Genomic DNA, 25,680 nt, shown 5'->3' on the forward strand with positions numbered 1-25,680 from the left:
TTGTATAGGTTCTACTATGGCCAGGCATGAGAAGTAGCAGGAGACACACCTGGGATGCAACCACTGCTACAGCAGGAGCTGCAGTGATCAGCTGGTACTAAGAGATGCTTTATCCAGGGGCACCACTGGATGGTTTATCCAAGGGTTAGCAATGGGTGGTTTATCCAGGGGCACCACTGGATGGTTTATCCAGTGTAAATTCTCCACATGATGGCTGCCAGGTGCTGGAGCACAGGATCAGCTCCTAGGCTCCGGTAGCACTTCATTTCTCCTCTTCAGCACACTCCCCACTGTAAGATCCTGCACTGTCAGGGCCCCATTTGATCCCTGCCCGACTCCATCTGTGCTAGGGGAGGGCTCCTCCGCTGCTGTGAGGCAGAAGCTGCTGGGGACGTCTGCTTAGATCCCTGTGTGCACTGGTGACAACCATCACACACCTCCAGGACTCTGTATCTTTCTTTTCCCTCCCTTCCCTGGTCCCTCCTTTCTTCCCCCACCACTGCCAGCCACTTCCAAACAAGAATTTTGTTTTCATTTACAACCCTTTTTCATCTGGATCTTTCATTTTCACTCAGATCCTTCCTTTCCCCATTTCTATGATTTTCAGTGAGACAGAACAACACTTCTGACAAGCAACCTCCCCACCTCCCTTCATTCTGGGGATGCTTTTTCAGCCAATTAATCTAACATCATGTACCATAATGTACCATTTAGCTTTGAGAGGCTGGTGTGACTCCTGAAGGAGACAAAATGTGCTGCTGGGAACAGAGGGGTGGGGGTGATGGGGAGGACCATGAGGAGGCTCCAAACTGTCTGAATTACTCATCAGGAGGGTGCCAACATGAAAGCCTGGAATATCTTCCTTCTCCATCTCCTTCCTCGCAGACAGCGCTGACACACGGCTGTCATTATGCCACAGAGCCATTTTGTTATGTGAGTGTGTGAGGGGATGAGGGACAAAGCTCTGCTGAAATGCTCTCAAATAGGGATTATGGATGTGTCTGTCAGGCTCCCTGATGGTCCCTTCACTTAATTAGCAGGTAGGAACAATACTAAATACTCGCTTGGGAGGGATTGCTCTTCCCTTCTGAACATGCCTCTCTAAAAAGAATAGACACGTTTACAAGATCAAAACAAATAATTTGATTTTTTAAAAAATCCCCTCCTTTCAGTTAAATTTTTCTCTCAATTTGAAATGTTTTATGCTTGAAACACTGCTGAGTCACATGGAATAACATGCACAACATTCTAGAAATTGCAGCCAAATTTCACACCCAACCATTCTACCTGAGTTATGAAAGAATTATGTTATTTTTCTTTGATTTTTTTCCCCAGAGTTTAGTTTCATTCATTTTTAACTTGTTCTGGAAAAAGCATCCTCAGCTTGCCCTCAGAACCTCCTGCCCTATAACATTTGGATTTCTAGATTGTGTTCCTGGATTTTGAATCTTTAAAATTCTCATGGGTTAGAAATGCTGTCTTCTTGCTCTATTAAATAACGTAATAATCCAATTCTACAGATTAATGCCTTAAGTTTCATTAATTGTGATTTAAATCATGGGACTCATCACTGCAAACATGCAGACAAAAAAGACTGATTTCTTAGAGCATCTTTTTCCCTGGGCAAAAAGTTTCAGCATAAGAGCAGTACTGGGTCATCACCTCCCCAGTATTAGGCATGACAAGAACAGTGGGATTTTAGCAGCGCTCTCTTGGATGTCACAGTTGTTCAATGATCCAAATCTGGTCACTCTGGGGAAGTTTCCCTGTAAGCAACAGTGTCTGTAACCCCTGTGACAGCTGCCCTGTCTGTGAGCCTCTCTGCACCTCTGCTGCACAACTTCCCATTGTTGTTTTGTTCCTATTAGCTTACAACAGACCACTGAGCAAAAAGCCTGAAGGAATCTGTGCCACTGTGTAGGAAGGACCTTTAAAAAAGCAAATGCTGGCATGTGTGAAGATTTCACAGGCTGTACTACAGTGGCATCAGCCTGTTGAGCTGTTAGCAGTTCCTAATATCAGCTCATCAAACACTGCTGTCTCTGGTTTGGAAATGACAAAGGATTTTGTACTTGGAGTGTGAACCTCGAGAGCAATTTGCTTCAAATGCAGTGGCAATGCCCTCGCCCCTTGCACCAGAACAGGAAAACGAAGTTGGGAAGCATCTCTGAAGGATGCTGGGAAGGGATGTCTGCAACATTTTAAGCAGGGGGAAAACAGTAAAAAGCAGAAGTGACACTTTTCTGACAGCTTCATAGAAGAGGAAGGACAAGAACTTAATATTCACTCATGTGGTTTATGAGATTCAGCTCCAGCCCAAGGCAGTTTGTTTTATTAAAAACAACAATTAACAATGCCGTCCAAAACCTTGCTGCAAAATCCAACAGAAGATTCCTCCTCTTATAATGCGACATTCAATAAACAAAACAAAACAAAAAATTAAGTAAGCTCTCCCCTTCTGTATTATTTTTGGCTTGTTGAAGGGGATTTAACACCCGTTTTAAAATAAATACGTAAAAGCTTGATTATTTTTTGTGCACAACATTGTTAATCTGTCAAGAGGAACAGATGTCATGGCCTTTGTTCCCAGGTTCTTGAAATAACTGTCTGCGATACTAAAGAAGAGCCTGGGTGTCTCTGACACTTCTTTCATTACCCACTGAAAAAGAAAATAGATGTTGTGTAAACTAGAGCCTTGTGGGCGCTAATAGCAGATTCTCACATGGGATAAACATATGTTCAGTTTGCTCAGAGCAAGCAAATTTCCCATTTCACTCCAAAAAAAATAGATAAATGCCTTATTTTAACTGATGGAAATTTCACTGCAGAACACACTGGTAATTACTTGCAATATTCAGTTCTCTGCCCTTGGATGTTCAAGTGGGTGATGAGAAAAACAGTGCGGAATTCTGGCTATTTATTATCCATCTTGAAAACACCTGAAGCATCCAAGGATTTTTTGCCTTTTGTGGATTAAGATTCAATGTCAAATTTGAAGATTGCTGAAAAACAAGACATGAGTAAAACCTGAAAGGATCAGTGTTGAGTTGGAGAATAGGCAAAGGGAAGTCTGGGTGTGGATTCTTTTGTGCTAGAAGAGAAAAACGAGCTCAGAAATCTCAGGAGAACATCCTGCCAGCCGCTGCTGTCGTTTCAAAGATACCTTGATGTTTAACCTTCAAACTGCATTGCAACAGCTCTTCTCCCACACCAGCATTTTGGTTGCTTCACTTAAAGCCAGCACAAAACTGTGCAAGTGAGAGGGAAAACAAACAGTGTAGGAAGAAAATATTCAGTTTTCCTTGATAACTCTTGCAGGGTTTGTTCTGTGCTGAAAATGATGGAGGATCTTTGTTCTACAGAAAGGGGTGATGGTTTCTCTCGGGGTCTTAAAAATTTCAAATCATGTCCCAGATATTCCCCACTTCCCTAGATAGCCTGGTTTTGGAAAAAGATTGAAAACCCTGCACCACTTGATGGTTATTTTTGAGAACACAGGGAAACAGTTACAGGTGCTCTCCTTCAGTGTTGCTGCAAATAGGAGTAACGTGGCTCAAGCCTCCAAATTGTTCCAGATTCTACAAACTCAGACAGACAACAGGATCAAACATTTTCTGTACCTCAAACCCTCGAGGCTCTGACCCTGACATAAGTCTGGATGTATAAAGACCTTCCCCCAACTCTTAACAAACACTCTGTGGTGTCTTTTGGCCTAAGCCTGTCTTATGAATTCACATGGCCACAAAGCAACAGCCATTTAAGCATGATATGCTGCAAACTCAGAACTTTTCTATTCATGGGCATTATTCAAAGCTTTTTTTTATGTCTCTGCAATTGGAAACAGTGGAAAATAAGACTTGGTCATAAATAAGGTTGAAGTAAGGGTAGACTAGAGGGATTTGATATGAGACCTAAACCAAGATTTCATTACAGGGACTGACAACCTGAAATACTTGTGCCAATGTTTTTGCCCTCCATAATTTTTTTTTATGTGGTTTCTTACCACAGGAGTTTTGTGATGCACAGCAAAAACTGTGTGACTGCCAGATTCCTCATGACACAAAACCAGCCATGAATCAAACATCAACACATCCTTCTCCCCCTAGCTTGGCTCATGGCCCCACAGAAGGGCTTTGGCCATTTGGTGCTTTTGCTGCATTCTTCAGATTTTGGCATCAATCCCACTCTCAGTTTTTCTCTCTCCCTCCATCCTCCCACAGTATATTCCCTTTGTGCAGCTCTGAGTTTTGGATACATGCCTGCCTCCTCTACTTCTCCCATATTGGAGCATTATTGAATAGGAGATACCAATGGCTATTGCTGGAAGAGGTATCAGTTAAAGTGATTTCGGGGGAAAATTTAATTTTTTTTAAAAAACAACAGAGGTACCTTAAAAATCCTTTCAGACAACTTTGGAGATTTGTTAATGCTGTTAAAGCCTGGGGGTAGGTAACAGGCAGAGCAGAATAGGAGTGGGGCCTGAGCTAATGATGACAAATAATGGGTAAAGAATTACTATAGTTGTGAAAACCTTAAAGACCGAAGAAAATCAAAAGCCACTCCTAGCTGCCCTTTTTTAGTTTTCCTTTGGGAAACAATGCCTAGTTTGGCCATATTGTCAGATCACCACAGATCTCCTATGATCTTTTCCCTCCTGATACACATTTGCTGTTTAGTCAGGGTTTTCCTTCCAGCTGCCACACACTGAAACACAGACACTTGCTCCTTACTGAAGGAGTGGAGCAAGTTCGTAGGGCCAGGATGAGTAAGAGTGGCATTGAAACAAAGGCTAAACAAAGATAACTGTGAACATGAGGCCCTCCAGTAGTAATTCCCTGAATGATACATCAGGGAGGAGAAGATAGATATGGAATAAACTGCAAAGAAGTGAAACAGCTGAGGTGGGAAATATCCCTAGAGGACAGCTAAGTGAGAGAGAAGGAGGTGGGATACTCTACTTGAAGGGCAGATCAGGGAAGGCTGGATTCAATCTTACAGTGAGTTAGTTTAAGTTAGCCTGGCACAGCAAGAAGTTGGGTGATGCAATGTGATTATTGATCTCTTCCCTTCATGCTGCTCAGTGATGAAACGCCCTGAATACAGATAGGGGCTCTTAGTGGATTCCAGCTATTTTAAAGAAAAGTTTTGAATATATGGTCAGTTCCAGAAGAAGAAGTGGCTACAGAACCACCCACATGACCACACTGTGAGAACAATGCCTGCAGCCATGAGGACAGGGGGGAGGAGGGGAAAAAAAAGGGGGAAAGGGGAAGTGGGAAAGAAAGGGGAAAGGGGAAAGGAAGGGGAGAGAAAGGGGAAAGGAAGGGGAAAGGGGAAAGGGGAAAGGGGAAAGGGGAAAGGGGAAAGGGGAAAGGGGAAAGGAGAAAGGAGAAAGGAAAGGGAAGGGGAAAGGGAAAGAGGAAAAGGAAGGGAAAAGAAACATATTTCTGTGTTTGGCATTTGCTTTTATTCTGACAGTACCATGTGCCCAAGTCCCCAGATCCTGTTCATGAGTGATGGAAAAGAAAGCTCTTGATGGATTCTGACATAGAGGGACCATCTGGGCAAGGTCTGAACTCAGAGTCGTAAAAGCCACATGAGAAAGTGAAATTCAAATAAGATGCACCCCTGCCTCTGCCACACACAGAGAATGACTTGCAAGACAAAAGGCAATGACAGCTCCAACAAAGCTGTTTGCCCAGCAGAACACTGGGATAGTCAGCTGGGGAAAATTGGGGTGGAAAGGATTGAGCTTCCAGATGCACTTGAGATCGAATATATGATTTTGAACTGTGATTTGTTATTGCCATTATTGCACTAGTCCTGAGACACCCTGTGCACACAGATTCATAAAGAAGCAACGCTCTTTGCTGCGCCATGTTTAAGGAAGCTGAAAGGAAAAATGGGTATGAGTATATCAAAATGAGACAGAAGTCTGTGAAAGGTAAAATCCTCAGCCCCAGTCACTGACTAAATCACTACAAATAAAACCAAATTCTTCTGAGTTGATCCAAAGGCCCCTCTTTATTTCAAAGTAGCTTTGGTTACACTCCTGCAGAATCCAATATCCCCATGTTCCCCTCACTGTCTCTGGTGATAGAGACCCCGTTACACTGACACACAGTTGGCATCATCATTTTTCTCTGGAAAGACTTAATGAAACCACTCATCCCTTGCTCTCCATTTCTTGTCTGTGAAGTAGAGCTAGCACTGCTTGCCCTTCTGAGTTCCTTTCTAGTATCCATTTTCTATTCAATACTTTAGGGCAAAGATTTCCTCATTTCATGTCCTCTGCAGCATTAAAACATGAACTAACAGCTACTCATGGTAAAAAATGTGGCTTAGAGGAAGAAAACAGCCTCTCTTTTGGAAAGCGGCACAGTAAAGATTTTGCTATTTTGCAATGTTTCAATAAAAAGTTTTGAGTAATAAATAAACATTTTTGAGGTCTTGAAATACCAGCCACTGCCATTGCATTTACCAGACCAGGCTGGGAACACAAAGTAGTTTTGCAATCCAAGTCGTAACCCACTATTCTTCCCTCCTTTCAAAAGGATTTTGTGTCTGCCATTCGCATGGGGAAACAGTTTGTGACCTTGTTTCTTAGATGACACTTCTTCCCACAGAACTGGTTAAAACAATTCAGAGAGCAAATTTTGTTGGTTTGGGGTTTTTTTGTTTGCTTGTTTTTATGATTTCTACTCCTTTTAGAAAGCAAATGCCTGGACATCACTTCAGTGAAGGCACTTCACCACAGCTGAATGGGTGTCAGCTCATACATGAATCGTAACATAATGAAAAGTTGGCTGCCACAAGATCACTTTGGGGGAATTCTATAGTTTAAGGCTTTAAAAAATATTATTAACTTTTAAAAATCTACAGTCTCCAAACAGCCCCTTTTCCTGTGTTTTTCTTGAATACAGAACGAATTAAAAAAAAACCCCTGGAAATATGAGCAAAAGCTTTGTTTGCCATAAGATCAGCCACACCATAAAATAAGCTCATAAAAAGGAGTGACATGCACCATAAATCTCAACTGCTCTATAGAAAATAAAGCAAAGCTGTCACAGGGGTGACATCACTGAGCACACAGGAAATGCAAAAATCTTTGCAGAAATGCTGATTTCAGTAAGTATTAGGATTCTGTGTAAAGTCTTGCGGAAACTTTTAGCCTAGCTCAAAGTCAGTGGCAGGAACAGGCAGGGATAAATTAATAGGAAGTAGATAATTTTTTTTCCTTTTCAGTAGCAGCTAAGAACCAGAGAAACAGGTTAAAACCATCTCAGAGGATTCATGTCCCAGCTGAACTGGTAAAACATTTGGCCTTGAAGAGTCCAGTACAATCACAGCACAACAAAATACCAACCACATGAGCAGTTATTGGAAATTTCTTTGCCCACAAATCTACCTGGTTCAACTATAGACCACTAACTACACCTCTTGACCCACTATTTTTAGTATGTTGTCCCAACAGTCCAGAATTATGTGTATGCTCCTTATCCACATCACCAAAAGGAGATATTCCGTCCCTATTTGTTTCTTCAGTGTCAACACTCAGGTGAATTGGGATGGTAAATGTATTATTTCCAGTTTGCTGAGACTCCCAAACCAAGTGGGACACTCAAAGGTTGAATATCTGGACACACTGAATCCTGGAAAGCATTGCTGCCAGCTCTTTAGTGAAACTCACCCATGGGTTGAACTGAGCACTGGGGCCTTTTGCACTTGAATCCCCGGCATGCGTTGATTATTCTTTTTGCCACAGACAAAATATACATGGGTACTGTGGGGATTTTTTTAGTGTGTAAGAAGTAAGGTATCTGTCTCTCTTGCTAACTGCTCTGCTGTGCACCCTTGATGAACATCCTCTGATGTTTATCTTTTTGATTTGCCTTCTGTTTATTTACAGATATAGATTTGCTTCTCTCCCCTTCTGAGTAACCTTTGCAGCAAAGCTTCCAGTAAGGGACAGCCTGAGGTGGCTGAGCATACAATCTTTTCTTCGCTGCCTGTTTAGTTGGGAGGCTGCAAAGAATGAACAGACCAAAGGTCAGCTTGGTTTACACAGCCTAAGTACAGTATTATTTATCAACATCTCCTCTGAAGTCATCCAGGAAGCTTCTGAAGTCGTGCCTACCTTAGGGATGGGACTACGAGAAGAATAGTAATGCTGAGATTACAAGGAAAAGAGGAAGAACAAGGAAAGAGAGGAGGTAATGGCAGCATAGGAATATAGAATGCAAAACTATTCATCAAAGGTTTAATAATTGATTTACAAGACAAAGTACTTTTCTATCTGGAGAGACAGAATGGCCACTGAGATAAGCAGACACCAACACAAATAAAACCAATAAAGGTAAGGTATTGGGCCTCAGAATTTGTTACATATTCTCTTATAAATCACAGGTTCTTTTTCAAATATCTGAAAGAGTCAGGACAGCATGGAGCTACATATTACATTTTCTGGAAACTCTGCAAGCACATTGGGAGAGGCTGCAATGGAAATTCAGAGTAGTGACATGTTAAAGTAGATGAATAAAAAATCTAACTTTGGCTTTTGGCAAGAGTAGGGGACAACTGTAAATCTAAAGAATGAGAAAGAGAGGAATTGACCAACGCCACAGATGAATTCACCCACACATATTTGACCAACTCATGAATTCACACACACACATTTGACCAACTCCTACAAGAAACACCCAGAGATTTTTAAACATAAACTCATAACAACCCCAAGCTATCAATTTCTGGAAAGAGGGGAAAGCACTGTTCAGTGCTTGCCTTGCTCTTCCATTCTTTTCTGACCAGGCTTCCTCACTGCTGGACAGTTGGACGTGACCACTTGGAGCTTCAGTCTCACTCACTTCTTACACTATGTTGTTTTTAATTAGGGGAATAGAGAAGGGACTTCATAACACAGCTAAATGTGTCACTTACATGAAAATACTATAATAAAGAAACGTAATTTCTAATACCCACTGAACTGTAAAATACATTCTCACTGGAATGTGCACCACTGCATATGCCCAGGAGAGATTTCTTGGCACAGCTCCCTGTGCTAGAATCCAATACAAATACATGTATAGTTCTGCACTGTATCCATTTCTAAAGAACATGTAGGTAAGCAAAAAAACCCAATTAAGGATTCATTGTGATTGTTCTGGATATCCCCCACTGATGTTGACAGAAGAATCCTCCCTATATAGTGGCAAGAAGGAAAGTAAACCCTTTTGTTGGTGGATACTAGAGCTGAACAAATTATTTACAATGAATAATTTATCTGACTAAATGAGATGTTTTCTGCTTGATGAAGACTAACAATCCCTCTAATATATATGTATTTCACTATTTGAATGTGAGACAACCCTTCTGAGTGTGGGGTGCCCATGAGCTGGTGGGGAGCAGCTCTCTGGCAGAAGCACCTTTCACTGGCTGAGCTCTTCCACACAGCTTGGCTGAAGGACAAGAGTCTTCCCACCACATCCACAGGGGACAGGCAGGTAGGATGGGGTTGGGGAGCAATCTTTGTGAACACTGTGTCTGTTCTGGATGGCTGAGCCTCCACAGCACTTCCAGCTTGCACATGTATAATTCAAGCCCTGTGAGTACCAGCTGTGACAGGCTGGGTAACTATTTGCAAAGAATCATATTTTATTGGGAAATGATGATCTATTTTGATCCATCTGTAGGTTTTGATATGTGTTGCCAAATGGAATCAGGGTTGGTCAAAAATATAAACAAAAGGTCTGGGCCGAGGCCCAATATTGGCATGTATTTGAGACACTTTAATTAACTACATGATTAGCTCCAGCGATAATGTCCAGAAGTGCCTGAAGAACCAAACTCTGAGACAGGACTTGGTTTTTAACTTCCAGCAGCAAACCAAGCCTTTCCCAGATGATGTGGAGTGAGGCAGTGCTGTCCCCGAGCTCACCAGGGGAGCCACAGAGGTGACGAGCAGCACCCGAGGGTCACGGGGAGCCCGAGGGTCATGGCAGAGCCCTGGGACTGTCTGACAGCTCCGGCAGCTCATGCACACATCGGCTGGGAATTTCTGACTGGGGCAGGGAAGCAAGATGAGAGAGGGATGTGATGAAGGACAGTGACTCAGGCTGCCATATTATGGTGCAGGCAGAAGCACAGACATGAGTCACCCATCAAGCCAGGCAGGAAGGGCCAGCTTTCTATCCAGAAGATTAATTTGAGACTGGCTTATTTCCAAGAGGAAATCAGACGGAGGGATGCAGGAGGCAGTGTTTCTAGAAGAGAGATATTTCAGCACGTGTGAGATGAGAGGGAAGATTAACCAAAAGGACCCAATATAAATGAAGAGAGAGTTATTTTGGAGAGGGAAGGGAAATGAGGAGGATGCACAGCTCAGTAAAACTGCTTAAGGTTTGGGAATATGAAATTCAGTTTGCAGTGTTTTTAATTTCTTCTTCCCCCATGAAACTATTGAAATCCTTCACATGATGGAGCTGAGGGACCTCTTTTATGAACATCCAAGAGACACAAAACGTTGGAGGAAGATTTTCTGGGATATTGACTTCATGTAGGGATACAAAACATACAGCTACCATGAGACCAAAGAAGTGAGGCAGGCAAGGAAATGCAAAGAGAAAGTCAAGAAGCAACCACCTTTAATGCTCTTTTTGTCTCTGTTAAAATGCTCTGCTTGTCTCTTTTAACTGGACTCTCCTTTCATGAATGCTACACTGGGCTGATTTACTCTAAGGTTATTCCAACAATGTTCTTCCTCTTGCAGGAAGCACAAAATGCGAGGCTGAGGCCCAGCCTAGCTCTGGTCCTCTCTGAAAACAGCACTCCCACTACCACCAAGCTGCAGGAGGGAAAAGATGGTGCAGTCTGATTACGCTACCATGACCTACAGCCAGGGAGGGGAGCAAACAGGAGGAAATCTGCCACCACCTTGGGAACATAATTTACACTCTCTGCAGCCACTTTGCCTCATCTCCAAAACAGCATTTATGAATTTTCCCTGCTTCATAAAGATATTCTGAAGGTGTAGTTCAGCTGAAGACAGTGATTTGCAGAGGAGTGTGTTTTCACTCTGTCAAACATTGTAATTCGCTATAAACTGTAGTTTCAGGAGTTTTAAAATCTTGCTCACAATGAAATCACTGAAAATCTGATTAAGTATGTGGTGAAGAGTTCAGTGACTTCTCTTCAGAGCGTGTTTTCATTGGAATATCAGAACTATTACAGCTGTCTAAGTAATATACAGGCTTGACATATATGGTATCATTAAGGCTTTACATCTTAGATAGTAATGGATTGAGAGCATACAATTTCTGGACTCTCTTGTCACTAATATTACACTGGAAAAACCCCCCTGGTGATTTTTTATATTTGTTAATACAGATTTTAAAAGATACTGAAGCACTAGACAAAGTAATTTCATTGCTTGACATGAAGAGATTGCCTCCATTTCTTTAATGCTCCAACTGCAATGATTTGTTCCTAAGGACCGAGGATTACAAAAAATCTCCCTACAGACAAATTAATATTTTTTTTAACCAGGTTCTTTCAGGCTTTTATTTATTATCTGAAACAGCCCGTGGTGGGAGTCACAAGTACTGCAAAGAGAGTATTCCAGTCATTAATAACTCGCAGCCTCCAGCAGCTGTGAGGAGGTGACAAGGTCTTTGGTGTTTCCCCCAAGCCCCTGCAGCTGAATCTAAGCAATAGAGCAGAGAGAAAGGGTTAAGATATTCCACGGTGTTAAAAGCTACTTCTGGATCCCATCCCTGGTTGAAACACAGTCCAGTTGGTGGAAATTCAACTAGAATTGACTGATGACCTCTGCCCAACCGACCGTGTATTATCCATCTCTGACACAAGCAAATCACTTTGCAAGACATTTCCATCTGTCTCCATTCAGCTCCTGCCCTTGCAGTTCCGTGTCTCTGTAGCAGACATTGCATTCCAGCTCTCCAAGCTGAGGTATCAAGATGTGCCAACCATCCCCCTTTTGCCAGGATGATGTTGCATCTTCTCTCCCTCAGCTCCCTGACCTCTGTCCCATAGCAAAGGGGTGTCTGAGCCCTCAGACTGACCACACCACACAGAAGTGATCTCTCATCTCCTGCTCCTTTCAGTGATCCCCTGGAAAGGGACAAAGCACTTTCAAAGCAGCCCCTGTTTCTGCTCCTCTCCCAGCAGCCTCGTACAAGCAGGTTATTGTAACACCTTGTTCACACATTCATGCAGGGCCCAAGACATTTTCCTACTCAAGGGAGAATAATTCAGGAGATTAATCTGTTGTGACACAGATTTTGTTCAATAATAGCTATAAAAACATGGCAGGGAGTGGGAGAAAGAGAAAGAATAGACTGACTTGAGGTCATTTCTCTTCTGTGGAATTTCTTAATTCCACTATAAGATACATTTTACATTGAGGGATTATTTATTTTCCGCTTCAAACTTTGGGTCCCTAAACACATATCTAACACTGGGAGCCAGTGTTTCTTTCTTCTCTCTCTCTCTGACCTCTCCCCAGTCCCTCTCACAGTGTCTGAAGGACATAATATGGTTATACTGGGGGGAAAAATCATGACAGAACCTTTCCATGAAATATATTTTATCTGATTTTTTTTTACACAGCAGCAATTTGAAAGCTAAATAGAACTGCAATGCATAGCTACAAAGCTATTTCTCTTTTTAAAGATCCTTCTCATGCTCTACATCTGTCAGCACTCTGGTTGGATACAGGTCCTGGAGTGCCAGAAGAGGAAGCCAACCTGCTGGCAGGGATCCAGGTGAGAGATCAACTGTTGGGAAATAAATGTGCCCAGCTCTCCTGGATCTCCAGAACCCGAGGTTGAGTTTAATGTTCACTGTCACAGGTATGTAAAGATGAAGATTTACAACAAGAGAAGCTCAGAGTCAGGGCTGTTATGCCCACTTACATGGTTACACCTGGACGGGAAGCAGCTTTTCTGGATCTAAGATTGACACATCCACAAAGCACAGCCTTCCTCTATTGTCCTCTGCTGTTGCAGCTGCCCCAGACACAAAATAAAACCAGAAAAGCCATAAGGGGACCTTTCCAGCAAGTATTCTAGGCTGCAGGATAAAAAAAATCCACATCCCAGTCCCGACACTGCTAAAAGATTTCCACACAGCTGGGCTGCAGCTGCCTTGCCTCTTGTCTTTAAAATTAGGCATCAGCTTGTCTGCAAAATGCTACAGCCCCCAAGAGAATTGAAGATGGGTCTGTTTGTCTCCAAAAAGGCACTAGGCTGCCATTAGGCAACCAGCAATACCAAACTTTATCTGTCTCCACTGTGAGCAGGAGAGGTTGCTCCTCCTCAGAGGGTCTCCCACCACCAGCGCAGAGCACTCAGCCATCCCCAAGCACACAGAGCTCTCCAGCTGTGGGCAGGGTGCCAGTCTGACAGCCACAACTTTCCTTGGAGTCCAGTTTTCCAGTGGGCTGACTGCCATAAGCACAGACAGAGCTCCCCAGATGGAGTTTGCTGAGCATGACCTGTCAAACCATGTTGCCAATCTGGTAGGAAGAGGTTTGTTTGCTAAGAGTGATGCTGCACTTAAACCTTCTCTGGGCTGGGGATGGGATGGGTGAAATCCTCTGGAACAAACAGGATCTTAAACCTTAGAGTACCTAAAGGGGGCCTAAAACAAGGCTGGAGAGGGATGTTTTACAAGGGCATGCAGTGATAAGACAAAATGGAATGGGTTTAAGATGAAGAAGGGTACATTAATATTAGATATTAGGAAGAAATTCTTCCCTGTGAGGGTGGGGAGGCCATGGCACAGGGTGCCCATAGAAGCTGTGGCTGCCCCATCCCTGGAAATATCCAAGACATCCATGGGTTGGATGGAACTTGGAGCAACCTGGGATAATGGGAGGTGTCCCTGCCCATGGCAGGGACTTGGAAACAGATGATCTTTGAGATCCCTTTCAAGACAAACCTTTCTAGGATTCTATGAAATCTGGCAGAACTTGCTACAGAAGGAATTGCCATCTTCCACTTCATTTCAGATGGACTCAAGGACCTTAGAGGTCTTTTACACCAAAAATCATTTGATGGGTTTTTTTCTGGTCATGCAAAAGGAATTGAAATTCACATGAAAAGCAATACTAAATTTAAGTGAATATGCTGCAACAAGACCTTTAGTTCCGTCTGTTGATGATACTCAAACCGGAAGAAGGACTAAAGCTCCCTGATACAGAGCAGGATAATCTCAGCAGGCCTAACAGAATAAAAATTCATTTCTACCAGTGCACTGAGAATGGCTCAGAATAAACATGGCAAGGAGATCTTAAAATAAAAAAGTGCCATAACCTCTTGCTTCAGGATATGGAGGAGGGGAAGATTAAATACTTTCATTAAATTAACTCTCCTCTGAATGAGGCTTTTGTTTCATTTCTAAAAGAAACTCGTTTCTTTGTTGTCATTTTTTTCTTGAGTGGTAAATATAATGCAGAATTCCAGAAGCCTCATTTCTAAACAAGCAAATGTAATCCTTTTCACAGAGCACTGAGACAAATCAATATGGAAGGAGTCAGAAAACCAAAAAAATGCAACGAGAGAAAAATATTACCCTATTTACATGTCCATAATACATGGGAGAAAAAGATATTTAAAATTACGGAGCTAATTTCTAAAGCAGCAAACATCACTAGTCAGTGATAAAAAACAGTAAACTATTTCAGCTGAAAAATACCATGAGCCTGTGATGATTATAACAACCCATGTGATGGTCATTACTGTCTGCAATATAGAAAATACAGAAATTTTGCCTTCTTTTTGTTCTTTTTTCATTTGTCATTAGCAGAGAGTAAGAGACCAGAAAAGTAATTATTGCCCAATTAACTCTTGTAATATTATATGACATTTCAGCTTCATTTTCAGCTTCAAAGCTGGATTTTATAGCCTGGTGACTCTTCAGAAGGATACCAAGACTTTGCTGAAATGTGCAATATCTGCCTTGACTGCCAGCTGCAAGATGTACAGAATCAACATTGAACTGAGAGCCACGGCTCAGAGTCTGGCTACGTCATCAGAGAGAAAAGATGCTACATCATAAGTGGAAAAAAAAAAATTAAATCTCATCCTATTTTTTTTCCCCTTAAGATTCCTCCTGTCTCCACTCCAGGAAGTCTCATCCTTGCCCAGAAAGCACAAGCTCACAAGCCAGCTGAGAACCCACACACTTTTCATTTTAGCAGGGTGGGAGCAGGCTTGGATATCTTTGATAGAGGCACTTTTCCTGCTCTCTGTTATTAAACCGTAAATCACTTCATCTTTTTCATAAAATTCATAGGGAATTAATTTTCTCACCTGTAAGTCAGGAAACAATATGAATGGAAAACAGCAAAAAAACCCCAAACCAGACCTGGAATAGAACTCTGTTCTTTTGACATCATGTTCAATGAATCTGAACATAAGGAAAGCAGTACATGTCCACTATTGCAAAAGGAGAAAAATTATAGTAGCTAATTACAAGTTGTGACTGCTTTTGGCATAGGAATATCCCTTCTGAGTCACTGGGAAACAGAAAAATCAAATCACCTTTAAGAAAAAAAAAAAAAAGCCATAAAGTTCTATTCCAGCAAGGAATACAAAGGCTGAAATTAAACCAAATATTAATCAGCTCACCCATTATTCTTATTTCAGTTCTAGGGAACCAAAGGAGACATCCAGCAAAACAAAGTTAATATTCATCTGGAGACGTATTTAATGAAAATAACCACAAAGTCAACAAACTTCAGCTCATAAAAAGTTGCATGCACATTTTTATTCTGCCATCAGCTCTGCTTTACCTTTGGGCCATTTCATATCTGCTTGAGTTATAACTGGTGTAATAAATGGGTTTTAGGCAGCATATTTCCATGCAAATTTACATTGTCAAATTACTATTCTTATTCCAACTCCATCATAGATGAAAAAATAAATTGAAGGATGTGTTTAAAAAAAAAAATCCTTACGATAAAAAAATGAGTGTTTCAGTAGATTTATCCTTTGAAATATTAGTTTTCACTCTCATGGAAGTGTATAAAATTTAATAGGAGTAGATCCAAAAAGCTTCTAGAGAAATTCTGCTGAAGACTCCATAAAAGTAACCCTGTTTAGGGAAGTTTTGTTCCACTATAAAAGAAAAAAAAAATAAAAGCAACACAGTCTGTGTGATTGATTTTCATTGACTGGTTTTCAAAGGTGATCATTACCATCCAGTTTTCCCTCTATGCTAAAATTACATGACTAGAATTAATTGTAAAACACAGTATTCTCCTTTGTTGGAAAATTCCAACATTCAAATCCAACTAAAGTTCAAGTGAGACATGTGTTTAACTGCACTTTTCAAAAGAGACCCACGGTGCCTTCAAAGGCCCTGCGTAGGTGCCTAAAGTCGTACCAGCACTGAGAGGCTGCACTGAATCCAAGCCCTGGGAAGCTGTGGAGGAGATGCACAATGCAAAAGCTGAATATGGTAATTTTTCCTGTGTTTGCACCATTCTCTCACTTTTTAAAAAGGAGGAAAATTTCAATGTATTCTTTTTGCAGTCCGTGATAGTATGAAAAAGCCTTTGCAGCATGTGCAGCCAGTTGGCTGGAGGAACTGGCTGAGAAAACCCAGCCTTGTAATTTTGCCTATAGTAAATGCTGACAGAAATTTCTCTGATACTGTTCCACTGCAGCTGCCTCATTGTTCTGTTTTAACATAATCAGCACAGTAAGGAGGAAGAAAGGAGTGTTAATTTTATATCAAATAAACTTTAATTGAGTCTTTCATACTTTAGTACTGTATGATAAATGCATATAATGGTCTCTGAGTTAGTTCTGGCTGTGATAACATGGTGTGTCAAAACTTGTCTCGAGCACATTCTGGTATGTTCAGCTCTGTGTCACCGTGCTGCAGCCTAAGAATGGCTCCTGAAACACCCCCAAAACTCCTCTGCAGCAGTCCCCGAGAAATTACAAGTAACAAAAGAGGCTCCTGATTAAGGGAGAGGCTTCTCAAAATAACTGAAAGGGTCAAGGTGGTTCAAGGTTCCTCTCACTGTCAGAGGAGAAGGATGATGCAGAGGGGAAGGAACTTCCAGCCTGTGGTACATCAGAAGCACTCAGTGCATGGAGGTGAACCATGGCACCATTGATAGTGACCTTTCAGAGACACTGATGAAGTAGCCTGAAATCCACAGTGAGGAAAACACAGCAGATCTCACCACCAAACCCTCATGGTTCTGTTCTCCAGCTCTCATAAGAGTGCAGCTCCTCTTGAAGGAATGAGCATTCTTCATCTCAGTCTCCACTTATCTCATTACAGATGAGATGCATTAATACAAGAGGATTTTGAGATCCTAAACCTGGCCTACAGATGCAAAACATGTAACACCCTAAAACAGGGAAAACTTTACTCAAAACATGTGTACAAAGCAGTGCAGCTACTTCTTCCTCCTTCCCAGACTCCCCTTGTTTTGTTTATACCAATTTTAAGTAGGTGATGCTCAGATGACATTTAATCCTCAGATTTTATGAGTGAAAACAAATATTTTCCCTGGTTAAATTCCTATTTTTTCACACAACTTGTACAAGGCTCACAGACATGGCAGTAACATGGATGAAGGTCACGGTGCACGGTCTCAAGGTAGAGCACATTAGACTTAAAATTATGCCTCAACTGTTCTTAAAATATTCCAAGGCTAAGGACTATAGATGATCCCCTACAGTTATAACAGTTTTTTAGAACTCCTCAATGTTATTTTATTCCATGGTGATTTGTCCCAGCCCAATCAAATATACAGAAGAGTTTATCCTCCTCCATGCTTTTATTTTTGTGTCATCTATCTGCATCCTCTTTCTCTGGAAGTTGGGCAGCCCCAGTTCTCCTCATCTTTCTGGTTGCTAGATCTCCAATTACTGAACACTAGTAAATTCTCATTCTTTCTAAAAATATAGAAGTTGAAGATAGGAGATGGTTCTCAAAATTCAAAATCAAACCAGAATAAAAATCCTGTGAGAATGTTACATTTTAGTCTTTTTTTGCTGACTTGAAGAGTCAAGACTTATCAATAAAGGTATCAGCAACTGTAAGAGTCAAAAGACTTGGACCTGGACAAAAGGAATAATTTATCTGAATAGTTTCATCTTTGCCTGTTTAATTATTTGAACTAATCTGTTTCAAATAGTTCTTGGTTGTTAGCATATTCTCAAGCACATCATGGCCAGTATTAATTACTTCAAATTCAATTTGCTTTGCTTGATTGACCAACAAGGTCACAGAACTCTGTGGCTTTGTGTTTGAAAGAGGGCAAAGAAGTCTCAAAGAAGCTTCTCAAAGAGATGCAAGTTTGCTTTGTCCAAATATCCTGCAATCATCAAAACTTTGTTCTTTCCAGAACTATGCCTACAAACAATCTTTGCTAGAATAATTACAGAAAATGGGCAGTGGAAAATGAACAAGCCAAAAAAAAATTTCTCTTCCTTCCCTTCACTATACAAAGACTGATCCCCTTCCTGTCATCAGCTCCCAAACCAACTCAGGATCTCACAGCACACAAACAGGTACATTTTGATGGGAAAATTATGCAGCCAAGGAGTAAAGTAGAACAAAGGGAACAGCTGTTGCCAGTCAAGGCTGGAGAAGAGAATCAGAATTAACATGGAATTTGTAAATTTAGCAAATCTATTCTGAGAATTCAGAATGATGAATCATTCCCCGCCTCCCTAACTTCCCCTGTGCCTTGAGAGAAAGTTCATTTGGCTTAACTCTGGCCCTCCATTGTCTTTTAGACAAAAAAATTCCCACAAGTGCTGTGTTCCCAAAGATGAATAGAGGAATAGAGGTCAAAATCCATATCCTGAACTGTTGCTTTGACCTTTCAGTCCTTTTTCTTACTGAGTCAGTTTTGCCTATATGTAACAAGCTTGTTTCTTTAATTGCCATTACAGTTTTAACTTTCTTGGCCCTGGAGAACACTTGCCAGGAACACTCACCAGGAAAACTGGTAGAACCCATGGCTGGTCCAGCTGAGCAGTCCAGTGCACCCAAGCAGTGCCAAGCAAGAGCAGCCTCCAGCAGTGGTGCTGGAGAACCCCGGCCCCGTATGGACAGCCTAGGAAAGCAGAGAAGGATTAGATTTCCCCACTGAGAAAAAGTGGTTCAGCTCCTGTTATGCACCTCTATTTCTTTACCCCATCTCTTGTTTGCCTTGCCTACTTAGATTGATGATTCCCTTGTTTTTGTTACCCTACCCACACAATTTCCCAAGCATTCTTGGAGGTGCCCTTTTCCTGCAATCCCCATTGTCTGTAGAGTCTCTCCCTTTTCTGTAGCTGCTCTTTTCAACCTCCTTTGTCCTCCTTTCTCTCTAACCCTTTTTTATCCTTTTGCCTTCTCTCCTAGCACTTCTCTGCCTTGTAACCTACCACTTTCTGCTCAAAAGGGAAACCATAAATCAATAGCCTGCACTGTGGAATTGCTGCCTTTTCCACTTTATTTAAATTCTGCCCTCATAAGAATCAATTCAAAACTCCACTATCTCAGCCAGAAGAGAGGAAAAGTGCATGCAAGCACCTTCTTCACATACAGTGGCCCACCCAGAGTTCCAGTGCCTGTACACATCCAGACACACACAGCCCAGTGGCACTTGAAAACACAGGTGGTGTGTCAAAAATCACACTGTCATCTCTTTTGAGGTTTTGGTCTCCTTTCAGTGTCAAGGGAGCAAGCAGAAAGGACAACTAAGATTTTGCTGTTCACATTTTATGCTCCTCAGAGCAGGGAATTTTCCCAATAGAATGTTGTGTCAGATGACAGAAATTACAATTTTTCACTCAGCAAAATTGACTTAAATTACCCCACAAAACCACCAGAAAGTCCGGCTCTGAACCTATTACTCAAATTCTCGTTGATAGACACGTTTGGCTACAGCACTGCCAGGTAGAAGTCTTATTTTGGTCAGGGAATGGATATTCCTGTACAGACCCACAGTCCTGCTCCAGCTGGAGGATGCAGCAGCAGCTCAGCAGTGCAGCCCATGGCCCCAGCACTGATCAGCAGCTGGACAGGAGCCCCACCCTGGTCCTTGCAGCGTGTCCCCATTACCCAAAATACAGTCCAGGCAATGCTGATTCAACCACCAGTCATAAAAGCAGCAAGAAGTTTGGCTAAAAATGTCCATGCCTGTGACGGCAGCCAGGAATGAACAGATTTATGTTCATAAGGCATTAGGCAACCTGTGAGGGCATCTCACCTATTTTTAGTGAAAGAAGGAGCCCACAACACCTGGGGTCCAGCTGAGACTCTTTAGAAAAGTGCCACATCGAGGTGGGACTAATCTGGCTCCTTGTCCTTGTAACAGGGCAAATATGAGTCAGTGTGCTAGCAAAGGACAAGCTGTGCTCCCCTGGAGAAAAAGTTTCTCCTTTTCAGGAGAAATTCGTGCTCTTAGGTTAGAATTTCTCATGGCAGAAGTCTCTGTGATCCTGTAGCCCAGGTGCATCTGGCATAATTATTTGGTACACTATGTTAGAAAGGCATCCAGTTGCTCTTTGGTGCTCAGGCTAAATTCTACTTGGTCCTTTGATGGTAAATGAGAGGCATAAATCAATGGAAGTTGATCAGTAATTATACAAAATTACAGTATGCTTTTGTGGTGTTTTTGAAAGAAAGTGTCATTTTGCTACTCAGCCTGACTAATTTCTGGCTCATGTTGAATCATTGTGCCATGTTTGCAACTCATTAAAGCCACACTCACAGATCCCTCACCACTTTGCCTCTGTTTCTGCGACGACAAGGGGGGGAAATGATCCTTTCTCCGGGCTCCTGCAGTACCTTCTGACTTGCCTTGAGGGGACAGGGCTTTGTCAGGAAAAGCCAGCCCTGCAGGCTGGGCTGACAGCTCACAGCTCACCCTGCAAGTGAAGCAGGGTCCCTTACTCAGCCTCAAATTGCCATGCCGGGGTCAGGCTTGGGCATGGGCACAGAGGCTTTAAAGCCTCCTTAGGCTGTTCAGTCCCTGTCCTGCTCCTTGTAGTCCAACCAGACCCAAGGAGCCTGGAGCTGGAGCACAAACACCCATGAACACACAAATCTGCACTCCATAAAATGTTCCTACAGCAAAAATCCATTTCAATACTTTTTGGTTGGTTGGAGGCTTTTTTTTTGTCAAATGCTCTGTGCTGAACTAAGGATTACTTACAACATATCTATACTTATTTCCACTTTGGAAAAAACTGACTCAGACCTGAATTTTTTTCCATTTTTTTTTCTATTTCATTTGAACATCCTGGGAAATTCTGCTGGAGAAATAGAAAAAAATAATTGAAAATAAGCAACCCCACAAAATGGTCTTATCACAACACACAAACCAATGAGAGGATCCCTCACTGTGTAATCCTAATGTTCTCAATGGCCTCTTTTATGCCAGTTCTGTGCATAGCTTTACATTATTTTCAGCAAAAGTGGTTATCACAGCTACCTTTAGGCATCATTTTCTGACCACAACCTTGCTCCATTAAGGCCAGTGCCACCCAGCAGGACAGAAATGCATCTGAGCACTGTCAGCACCCCCAGCTGACTTCATGGAGCGATTCTGCTGTACCAAAGGCAGCCAAAAAGCCAACTAGAATTTCCTGGCTTTCTAGACACCTCCAATATCTTTACTGATATCACCCAATATCAGCCCAACACCTTGCAAGCGTCCAGCACTATTCGACAGCTGTGATTACTCAGTCAAAAATTAATTTGGGGCAAGATTAGCAGTGGCAATAAGACAAATATGCTTCTCTAGGAAGCACAGAGAGGGAAGGCAAGGAGGGAGAGACGTGGTATTCCTGAAATCCAGAACAAAAGTCTTTGCCACAGAAAACCAAGTGAAATATTTCAGTGGAGGTTGTTGTTTTGCCTCCTTTGTTTCAGAAGAATCAAACATCCCTTTCTCAGAAAAAAGCCTTAAATTTGAGTTCACATTTGGACTTACAAGCCCGTTTCATCTTCTCGAGTACCAAATGCCTAACTCTGGATGAGATCACTGTCATCTTTGCTAAGCAGGATCATCAGCCCCCCAAACTGATTTAGGATCTTAACTTCAGTTAATCTGCCTGACAAGTTGGAAATCAATCTGCCATCTGGTACCCAAATATATCTAGAGAATAAAAACCCCTTTGGCTAAGAGCAAATGGAGAAACAATAGGTCTGTAACCCTTCCCTTCCCTCCTCCTGCCATGAATACATGCATTATATTTTGGGGTTTTATACTTTCATAGTGTTTTGGTGGACTAGAAGCAGTAGGAGTCACATGTCACTTTAAGAGGCTAAGAGAGATCAAGCAGAACAAAAAGAAATACTTTTTAAAATTACTTTTATGAGAATGTTCAACAGGCATGATTTTTTTTTCTGTGTTTTTTTGTGGGTTTTACTAACTTATTTAAGATAAGGCATGTTGAGCTGTCTTACATCCAAATTACACTTATATTTGGGCAATTCTGAGCATGTTGGTGATTATTAACAACCTCTAGTTTTAGGCAATTTAGCATCTAACTTGAATGACCAATGTAGCTAAGATCTCTGCAGGGTTTAATGGGAAGAGAGTCATATTCCATCAGATGCCAATTTACTGAAAGCACCTAGCCTTTGTATCCTGAACTCTGTCAGAGAATGTTTTTTTCTCGGCTAACTCTTTCTGAAGACTAGGCTCCCACACCTTCCCAAAATTTCAGCCTCTGACACCAGAATGATTAGATAAGTTCTTGCACACCCATTGGGAAATAACCATGCAACACCAGAGACATGCAATAAAAATACTCCTGCTGCATACATTACTCTGATTTCCAGAGCACATATTTAAATATAAACCAGCAGTTCTGAAGTAACACTGTGGGTGCTGTCCCCAAGATATTCTCCCATCAATAAGGACACACGATCATAAATGAAATGAAGTGTGCTCCATGGCAACCATAATGAACAACATCACTTTAAATGCTCCCAAAATGGCAACATCTCAAATTTCATATTGCAATACGTTGCCTATTAATTAAAGAGCAAGGGCCAGTTTCAAAGAGGAACTACTAAGGTTTTAAAAATATGCCAGGGATAATGTACTTCATGCATTGATAATTATGTAGCCATTTTTTAAAACAAGCCAGAATTAATTATGTGTCAAATCCACCCCCAGTATAAGGGAATAATTGAGTTTCTTACAAAATTATGGCTCAATAAGAGGCAGTGTATGGGCTGCACATTCTGTGCTGAGTTACACACCGTGGTGGAAATGGGCTGCCGTGCTGCACTTGGCTCAATGCGAAGGCTGCTGCCAATTAACACTGCTAATACATGTTAATTTAAGATTTCCCTTTTCCAACTAATTGATATCTGATTAAATGCAGAATAAGTTTTTTTAAGTGTTCATTAAGTAGCTAAAATTTCCTCATGAGTTTCATGTTTTATATGCGGCCACAATCACGGAATACATAGCTCATGTAATTTCCAAATCATTATAGAGTAATTGGACTTATCAGTTACATGCTAATTAAACTTCCACTGAATGCTCTTTCTGCAATCAATTGACATCAGATAGATGCACGGTGCCCATCTCATTATGGTAAAATGGAATCGCTGAGGCACTTAAAGTGGACTGTGGCAGAGAGAGCAGAGAAGTGTGATGGGAGCAGCACCTGCAGCTCCCAGAGCTACAGTGGACCCAAAACTCCAGCAAAGAGCAAACAGACATTGGACAGGCATCAAAACAGTTCCCAAAGCCTGGGTTAACCCAGGTATTTCACCTGCCCTGTGCTGTTCTGCCATTATCACATTGCCACTGACAACAAACTCAGCTGGGTTTGTATCTACTTCAGTGCATCCCCAACCCACCAAAGCTCAGAGCGTCCCAAGAACATCAGTTCTGGGGAGAACAACACACTCACTGACAGATTGTGCCTATGTCAGAACATGGAACAATCTGTTTTTGGAGACCTGCTAAACTGGCTGTTGGTCTGGATGCTGCTCCTGCCATGCAATAGTTAAGAACTTGTGATTTCCGTGGGAAATAAATTATCCATGAAGAAAAGGAACAAGGCAAGATGCATTGATACATCCCAAATTCAGATGTGCTTTCCTCACCTGGTGAAATGTATTCATCACCAGTATGATAAGGACAAAAAGGTTTGGTGACATTACATGATGAGGAGGAAATCAGACTTATGTCCACTCTGTGATTCACTGGCTTTTGATGGAACAGCATGATTGGGTGAGGGAATTTGGGGAACACAATGTGATGACAACTGAAACTCTTCCTAGTAGTTAATAAGAAGGAGATAAAAAATACAAAAAAAATCAGATGCTTTAAAATGGTTTTTTTCAAACTTCTATCTGCCAGCACTTCTTTACTCTAAGACTGTGTTTAGCATTGGTTCTCTCTCCTGGAGTTGATTTCTGGTGGCTGGAGTCAAGAAAAACTCAAATGAATTGTCTTTCAGGGAAAGGAGAGGAAAAGAAAAAGAAATATAAGCAAGTTTCCCTTTCAGCACTACCAGGGAGCTGGGCCTTTACTCCTCTCTCTTGAATAAGAGAAAACCTGCTGAGCTGTATGGGAGGTTTTCCTGAATGTAAATTGTGGGGTTTAATCTTCCAGCTGATCAAATGGGCTGGAGTGCAGCTCTGCACAGCTGTGAGGAATGCTGCTGCTCCTCAGCCCACGGACCCACCGGAACCCAGCCTGGGAGCATCGTGGTGTGCACCCAAAGCACTTCTCCTGTTCCTCCCCGTGGGAGCCTGTGCCAAAATGAGCAGATAGAACCCAGGGAAACACACATATTTCAAACCCACAGGGACCAAGCCAGCGCCCAGAGAGGTTCTCTTTGGTTGGGTTTTTATTTTTTTGTTGTTTAGTTTTAAAAGAGCCCAGATTTCTACAAATGAATACTGATTTCTCCAGCTGATATTCCTGTAGTGCTCATTTACAAGCACTTTCCAAGTTGAAAGACAAGCATGAGTGTTTTATTTTTCAATGAAAACCTGAGAATTAGACAGAAGACCTAGAAGAGATGTCATAGTCAATTACTAATGTGAGGCTCTAAAAGTGCAATTAAGCATGGATGAGTATTTGCACTAATTGCAAACAAGTTTCCTTAGACCAGTTAACCTGTCTGCTTAAGAGAAAGTGAATTTCTATGACCTATGTGAAAAAGCCCTTTAATAAAATAGTCTCTTCCATTAAAAAAAAAAAAAATTCTAAACCATGCCTGCAATTATCATCAACTTCCAGCACAAGGAATAGAATTATTTGCCTGTAAGCTAAAAAGCCATGAGCTTTATATTTCTTATTAATGCTGTAAGACTAACTGTTGAGCCTTTCAGTGCTGTAAGAGTGACCACCCTACTTTACTTTAGGTTTGAAACAATTCTCCAGAGTCCCTGCCTCCAGAGCAGCATATCTAAATTTCATGAAGTAACCAAGGGTGACATCTCTTAGAAAGAAACAAGTGGAGACTCACCTGGGTTTTGGTGCTGCTTTGCCTCTCGGTGGCCTTTGGATGTTGTTGACTTGGACAGTCCCTGTTCCCAGCCTGGGAGTTGTCTAAAACTCCTCATCTTCATTTTCTCTAGAAAATCAGGTGGAAATCTGCTGCGACCCTTCCCCTCTCCTCCCAGCACTGGCTGCAGAACCAGGGCTATGGAAATTAAGGGAGT

Source organism: Coloeus monedula, assembly GCF_965178545.1.
Source record: "Coloeus monedula genome assembly, chromosome: 15".
Classification (NCBI taxonomy): Eukaryota; Metazoa; Chordata; class Aves; order Passeriformes; family Corvidae; genus Coloeus; species Coloeus monedula.